The sequence below is a fragment of the Coffea arabica genome, chromosome 5e (genome assembly GCF_036785885.1).
Source record: "Coffea arabica cultivar ET-39 chromosome 5e, Coffea Arabica ET-39 HiFi, whole genome shotgun sequence".
Taxonomy (NCBI): Eukaryota; Viridiplantae; Streptophyta; class Magnoliopsida; order Gentianales; family Rubiaceae; genus Coffea; species Coffea arabica.
In genome coordinates this window covers 39,276,968-39,284,655 of record NC_092318.1, presented here as the reverse complement: position 1 = coordinate 39,284,655, position 7,688 = coordinate 39,276,968, and the positions used below count along the sequence as shown (strand labels likewise).

Here is a 7,688-nt window from a genome sequence, read left to right as displayed (position 1 = left end):
ATTATGGTCCATGTAGGAATCCAGTGCATGCATTTGAGTAGTTCAAATGTTTCATTCCTGAATTCAGCAAATTCAAGAGTACGATTGTTTCATTCAGTAATCAGATAATTGAAAAATTGAAGAGCGGTTGGATTTTGTTGTATATTTTGCAAACTCATCTACATAAGTAATAAAAGAGCCAAAGGATTTGGTGATTTTCACGTGATTTCATTGACCCTCGTTATCTTATCTTTTGTATTTTGCATTTTTACATAGATAGACTCGTTATTTGTATTCTGCATTTTAGGACCCTTGAAGCAATAGTAAAAAAGGATCTCATCATCTCATCTCAATTGTGGTCCGGGTCTTTCCAAAACTTGGCAGATGGCTCGTCTTTGTCATCTTCCTTACCGTTGCCGGTAATCTCTTTTCTTCCTCACCATTGCATTTGCTCTCTGGTAACATAGATAGACTGGCCTCTTCTTCTCTCCATTTCTTTAATCCATCTCTTTTCATCAAATCTTGCTCTTTTTTTTTTCCTTTTGTTCCTCTTTTGCTTCCATTAAATTGAGCTTAGGTTCTAATTTGTGGTTTTAGCGTTCTGATTTGAACTTAGAACTGGTGACTTAGCTGTTCTGTTTCTTGTTTAATCCTCTTTTCTTTTTTTGTTGCATTTGGACTGATTTTGTGGTTTTTTACGACTTGGTTTGTTGTATTTTCTTTCCTGAGTTGATATCTTGGGTTACTATAGTTCGTTGATTTCTATATTTTTTTGGTTACTGCTACTGTATATTTGTTGATGGTGTTATTATGATATTTTCCCCTGCAGCAGATCCATGAGTTCCACCTCGGAATTTTGGCTTTATATATTTAAGAATTCGATGTTCAGCGCGGGGTGTGGTCTTGCTTCTATTTTAATTGGGATTGCTACAGAATGGTAACTAGGATTTCCTCTTTTTTTTTTTTTTTTACGTTTCTTTTCTTCTTGTTATGAATTATATGTTTTTTCTCTTCTTTTTCAAGACCTACTCTAAAATTGACAAGAGGTAAAATTTACCCCCTAAAAGGAAGGTTAAATCTCCCACCCCTTCCCCCCTTCCTCTTTGCGTAGGTAAAATTTGTCCCTATTCTAGGGGGAAAAGAATTATATCTTATCCTAACTCAGTCCTAATCGTCCTTTTTTTCTTTTTGTATCATTTTTAGGCCAAAGAAATTGTGTGACAACTTCAAGTAGTTGATTTTTAGTGAGCTTGACTTTGCTTGGTTTCGTCTTCTTTTCTCATTTCTGTGCATTTTAGGTTTTTTTTTGGTCTTTTTTTGTGATATTTTGCTTTGGTGCTTTGGTGGTTGTAGGACTTGATTGATGAGGATGAAATCTTTATTGCAGCTTTTTATTTTGTTTCGTTTTGGATTGCTTTTGGTTTTGAAGTTGTGATGTGTGAAGGAAATTTTGTGCTTCTTATCTGTTGGTTTTGTATAAAACTGAAATTCTTTGTGTTTCTCTCTTTTTATTCAATGAATACAATTTGGATTGTGAAAAAATGATATGAGTTAGTGATTGCTCTGGTTTTGTGTATGGTTTGCATTGTGGGACTGATCTTTTTTAGGCAATCTGACAATTATTTTTTTGTCTAAAAGAGATTTTTCCTGATTTAAGCTCTGTGAATTTTTAGTTTTTTAGAATGGAGCCCAAAGATTGATTAGTTTGGCTGCTTTTCATGTTTATGAATTTTTAAAACATGAGGTATTTTAGGATTGTGTTCGTAATGTGATCTTTGTTTGATTATTCATACCTATGTAGTTTATGCTTATGTCTCTGTTTTCATGGCCTCAGAATGTCAGGCTAGGTGATCATGTGTTAGGCATTCATCTTGTTTGATTAGGGAGGGATGTGATTCACTGTTAAATTGATTATTGTAAGACAGCTAAGGGTTTGAATTTTGACTGTGAATAAGTAGTGTGTGCAGACTAGGAATACATTTGGTTATTCATACTTATGCAGTTTATGACTATGCTTCTAATTTTTTTTGCTGTAGAATGTTGAAGTGAGTGTTGATATGGCTGAGCCACAAAGAGAAAGGAATCTGTTTCGAGAGGTTTATGAGAACAGTTTCAATAATCTATTTCGGCTTCTCCCGCCTGTTAGCGATCATGTTCTCACTCCCATATTTGATTTTGCTTGTTCCACAAAATTTGTAATAGAATCTTTGGCTATGTTTTTCTATATTGCTTATTTTTCTTTCTTTTTGCACCTGTGTTTAGTAGTTTTTTTGCCTTGGAATTTGAAGGCTGGGGGCACTGCTTGGATTAGAGGAGAGGTGCGGGTTTGGCTTCGGATGGACCGCTTGTGGTTTCTTGCCTGTCCTCACTGTCACCAGCCTTATGATTTTGCCGATACTTTGGGGATTGTGTGCAAGTGTTGTGGTCGAGAAATGTATATTTTCCCTAGATATTCTTGTTCTATTGTTCTCCTGCTACTATTTGTCCATGATGTTGGTCTAGCTTTATGCATGATTGCTGTTGATTGCAGGGTCTATATTGCTCTGTCAATTAAAGATGACTCTGACTCTATGAATATTCTGGTTATTGGCGATGAAGCTGTGCGCCTTATTGGTCTTACTGCTTTTCATCTTTATGCACTCGATGAACAAGATGTAGTGTAGCTTGGTTTTTTTTATACCTCTGCTATGTTTGCATCTATGATTCCGTTTATGCTAATGATGTTGTTTGATTCTTCTCTTTCTGCAACATGCTAGATTGAGCTATCACGTTGCTAATGAGGTCAAAGGAAAGAGGCTTTTGTGCTATATTAAGCATTCATCTGATCATATTAGGAAAACCACTTCTGTCAAGTTTACTGTTGTTACTTTTTATGTTGCCTAGCCTCTTTCGAGATGTAGCTTGCTATTTTTTTGGTGTAAGGATGCTTTCAATATGTGTTTGGAGCACTTTATGCTCTTGTTTGTTGTTTTGCATATGGACTCTTTTGTTGTCATCTTGATTCGAAGAATCCAATATTCTCTGCTTCTGTGTGAGTGTTTGTGTAATTGCTTGCAACATGTCATTTGCTTGCTGTTATTTTCTCTTCTGATGTTATTTTAGCTCATGGTAGTTAAGCTATTACCCATTACCGCCTATTTTTATCCATTGTATTACAGACACTTTTAGTTGAGACTATGTAAGCGAATTTTTATGCAAAGGCAATCGGGAAATGTGTTTCTGCTTTCACTAAAATTTTCTTCATTGTTCTTGTATACATTTGTGATGCTAGGCATCTCCGTGCGCAGCTTGATCAGGTGGCTATTAGGCTATGCATGCTAGTGACATTGGGGGCCTTCGCACTTCCATTACATGTATAATACGTGGATACTAATTGATTTAGAACTACCAGGCCCAGTGGATTATGCTTTTTAATTAATGAGGTAAAGAAAATCAAACCTTCATTGCACGATTTCCTGAGCTGTGACCTACGTGTAGGTTAAAGGAGGCAAAAATAAGACTAATAAAACTGAATAACATGTTTAACAGGCCATACTCAAGTTTTTACTGCAAACTTTGAGAATATTTCGAAAAACTTTTCATCAATGATAGAATATTTTAATAAGTTGGGGCAAAAAGGAAAATCAAATTAAGAAAGGGATCCAAAATTCCTTTCAAGTTGTAAATAGTCATGAAAACTTAAGGTTGGACTTTTATTAACTGTAACCCCACACATTTTTTTGCTAGACATTACTAGAAGATTACTTATTTTATTTGGCAATTTTTATTTTCTATGACAGGTAAAGGAGCAATTTTTTTGAGAGTTTTTTTGTTGAATATGATGAACAGAAAGAAAAACGTTTATTTAGAAATAGTTCGAAAAGGCATTGATGTTAGTTTAGTATTTTGTTAGGTCGTGGTCTTAAGGCTTGTAAGATTACTAAATAGTTTCTTATTTATTTAATTAGTTTATGTATGGGGCATACAAATATGTTAAGCCTTTGTCGTAATGTGTTGAACTGGCTTCATAATGTGCTGGAATTACATTTGGTAAAGCTATTGCATAAAAAAAAAAGTCATTCGCTTCATAATTGTCCAAAAAGCATTTGGTTTTGATATTTCCTAGGCATTTTTTTAAAATTATGTTTTTTAGTCTTTTGCAGTTAGCATATCCTCTTCATAATTCGATCTTTACGGACACCTAACTAGCAATGTTGGGCAATATTACCACTGCGCGGTGTGCAATGTTGGACACCTAACTAGTGTGTTGGAGTTTGTTGTAGTTGAAGAGGTTGGAATATATAGTTATTCATGTTGTATAAAGGGAAGTAAAAATTTAGTAGATATGCATATAAGAAAGAGTAATTGTTATGTTATGAAAGATTGCATTAGATGATATTTATAGGAGGTTTTATTAGTGCACAGGAGTTTTATATATGTGTGTGTATTTGTGTACATATAGATATGTTTCATTGTGTGTATGTTTATGTGTGTGTGTATGCGTATGTGATAAAGTTTGGTTACCTAAGGATTATTTGTAATAAATGTATCTATGTATTCTATTATACTGGTGTGTTTTTTAACTTTTTTTTATTTCTTAAATTTTTTTCTTAAATATATTAAAATAAAATACATAAAATACCAGACCTAAGGATTTTAATTAGCACAATCTTTGTAAATTATATAAAACATAATAGAAAACACAATAATAGCATATATTGTTCTATTAGATGAATACCAGAAATCAATCTCATCTCAGACATTGGTGTTTTTGTACTCATTGAAACACATTTTGCATATCTGAAAATATTGTGTAATTAACAATAACATAAAAAAACACTCATTGTTTTGTCTTTTAAATAATCAAGAATGACATCAAAACTGCTAATTATTTTATTATAGATCTATCAACATCTCTATATTCTAAATAGTATTATATAATAATGTATTTGGAATCAACCAAACATGCATTTGGACATCTGAAACAATCAAATAACTAATAATCAAATTTAAAAAGTTAATCATTGTCTAATTAATCAGGCAAATTATATAGACAACCATGATATGTCAATCTATATAATCATTATGCATAGTATACATAGTCATTGCTATATTTCTAACAACATAAAAAATTGCTAAAGACAGCTTTTATGGCATTTAATATGACCAAGATAACCAGAAAAATTAAATTATATAGGAATCAATATTCATCTATATTATACATAAATATATACACACATATTTTTCACATATAATCACATAAATAAATATGTATATCAACACAATTAAACGCAATAATAAATAAGTAAATATAATTAAGAGAAAAATCTCATCTCTGACATCATTGTTTATTCAATTACAACAGTTATAACAATCTGCTTAATAAGTATGTCACAATGAGCAATGGATTCTCTAATAATTTTGTCTAATTCGATAACATTAATAATAGTACCTAATTCAATAGTATTAATAACACTACAAGGTTGATCTGAATTCTTTCATCAGTTTAGTCCTTAAATGCGAGAGATGATTCTTTATTAATAATTCTACCCCTTTTTATTTGGAAGAGTTGCTTATCTTTCTCGATTATGACCATTTTTTTTCCAACCATTGTTCCTTATCACACAAATTTCCTCTTTTGACCTATTATAATTATTGATAATTTATCACAAATCAAAAAATCAAAAAATAAACATCAAAAAACAATCACAAGCACTTAAAAACATAAGATATAATGATTAAATCACAAAACAAATATACCTATTAAGAGCATAAAATGAATGCAAAAAGACTTCACAGATAATCAAACAAAAAAGCACTAATATCTTTAAAAAAACTATTCATTCTTTTAAAAGAAATCATAATTGAAATAGGAACAAAAATAAAAAAAAAAACTTTATATCAAAAAAATGAAGAATATGTCTTTTCCAAAGTTAAAAAGTAATCAATACAGAACAATAGTTGAACTAGTACTTACCTTGAACAATAAAAATATAGAAAAAATTCCAAACAAAAGGAAAAACACGATATCAACCACATTAGTAAACCTGAATCTTAAAATGTATAATTCAAAAGGGATGGAACAAATGAAAATTATGTAAACAACAAAAATATTATACAAAATCAACAAACAAGCACTAACAAACACCAAATAGGAGCACAAAAATAACAAAAATTTTAAACAACCAAGGCATATAAAACAAAGGGAAAAAAACTAATACATAAAAGAGGAAAAACATAACAAAAAAACATGAAGAATATAACAGATAATAGCACAGTAAAATTCACTGAAGCTTGTGGCAAAGAGACAACAAAAAGAGGAGAAAAATAGTTACACTAAATAAGTACCATAATCCTCTTATATAAATTGAAGGGAAACCAACTATAAATACAGCAAAAAAAGAACCAACTATACCAATAAAAAGTGCAATAACAACTCAGACATTTACTACAACCATAAATGATATAAATCAAAACATAACATTAAAACAAAATTAACAACCAATATATATATTTATATTTCTTCCTCATCTATAGTTACATCAAGGTACAAAATAAATAAAAGAGAAGAATATTTTACCTATTCAAAAGGATTTTAGAACCAACAAAAGTTAAGAGTGCATCAAAACCACACTATCTTGAACAAAGTAGTAAAAATGACCAAATAAAAGAAACAATAAGAACTCCTAAGAACTTTAAAAATGGGAAAAAAAGAACTCCTAAGAACTTCTAAATAAAAAAAGTTAAAATAAAATGATTTAAAAAAATAATTAACAAACATAATGATGGCGAATGGGGAAAAAATTCCACCAATAACCAGTTTCATGCAACATGAAATAATGGCTAGAGATTATTATAGCAAACAAGCCAATAGACTAGTCCGATGTGTAACTACGTAATTACAAAATAAAATTCATATCAGTTTTCAATGTAAATGACCAACATAATTGGCACAATAGGTGCATAATAAATCTCGTCCAACAAATGCACACGCAAAATCCCCAAAAGATCAAATACATTAGCCACATAAACAAAGCATAAATAGATAAAGATGTAACTACACCCATGCCACCTCACCAATGACTATAAAAACATCTCGCTTTCACGTTTATACGCACTTTCAGTTACATAAATTATACCTTCCAACACAAAGCTTTGACTGCATATTGGAGGCATCATTAATTCAACAAACCTTCCATCCTACATACACACATGTACCAATACATCCACCAAGTAAAGAGGATCAAAGAACTAATAAGCAGACAGGATAGAATCAGGCACAAAAGATAGTGAAAATTGCACGACAAATATTGAGGCAGCCATTATATGATTTTTTTCTTCATGCATTTCTCGAGATAGAGGCAGCCAAGAGAAAATCATCACCAAGAAATACAAATATTGTAGGAACGAATGAGCTTATAGGTACTTGTGTCTCAAATTCTTGACCATGATACTTCCGTTCCTACAACAGTTACTGTAGACTTGACACTTTATCAAGAAATTGGCATATCAATTTCCAAATCCAGTCCAATCTACTGTAAAGTTTTTTTTTTTTTTAAAGTATTAGAAATAAAGACTTCCAACCCTTGATAATAGACTACTAGTTCTTGACTCTTTTATCCATAAAAAAAAATAGAAAGAAATCTAGTGGCACACTATCAAAAAGATAGAATTAGGCATCACAAATTGAAAAAGGATGGAATAACTAACCAATTGGACAACATTATTTA

General features: G+C 31.2%; 1 long non-coding RNA gene across 1 annotated transcript; it reads left to right on the top strand.

Annotated features, from left to right (window-relative positions):
* The first annotated feature begins 234 nt into the window (after positions 1-234).
* Positions 235-2,576, top strand: LOC113743697 (uncharacterized). The gene is made up of 3 exons (XR_011814223.1): positions 235-398; positions 809-916; positions 2,016-2,576. It is a non-coding gene; the product is annotated as an uncharacterized lncRNA (long non-coding RNA).
* Positions 2,577-7,688: the final 5,112 nt, after the last annotated feature.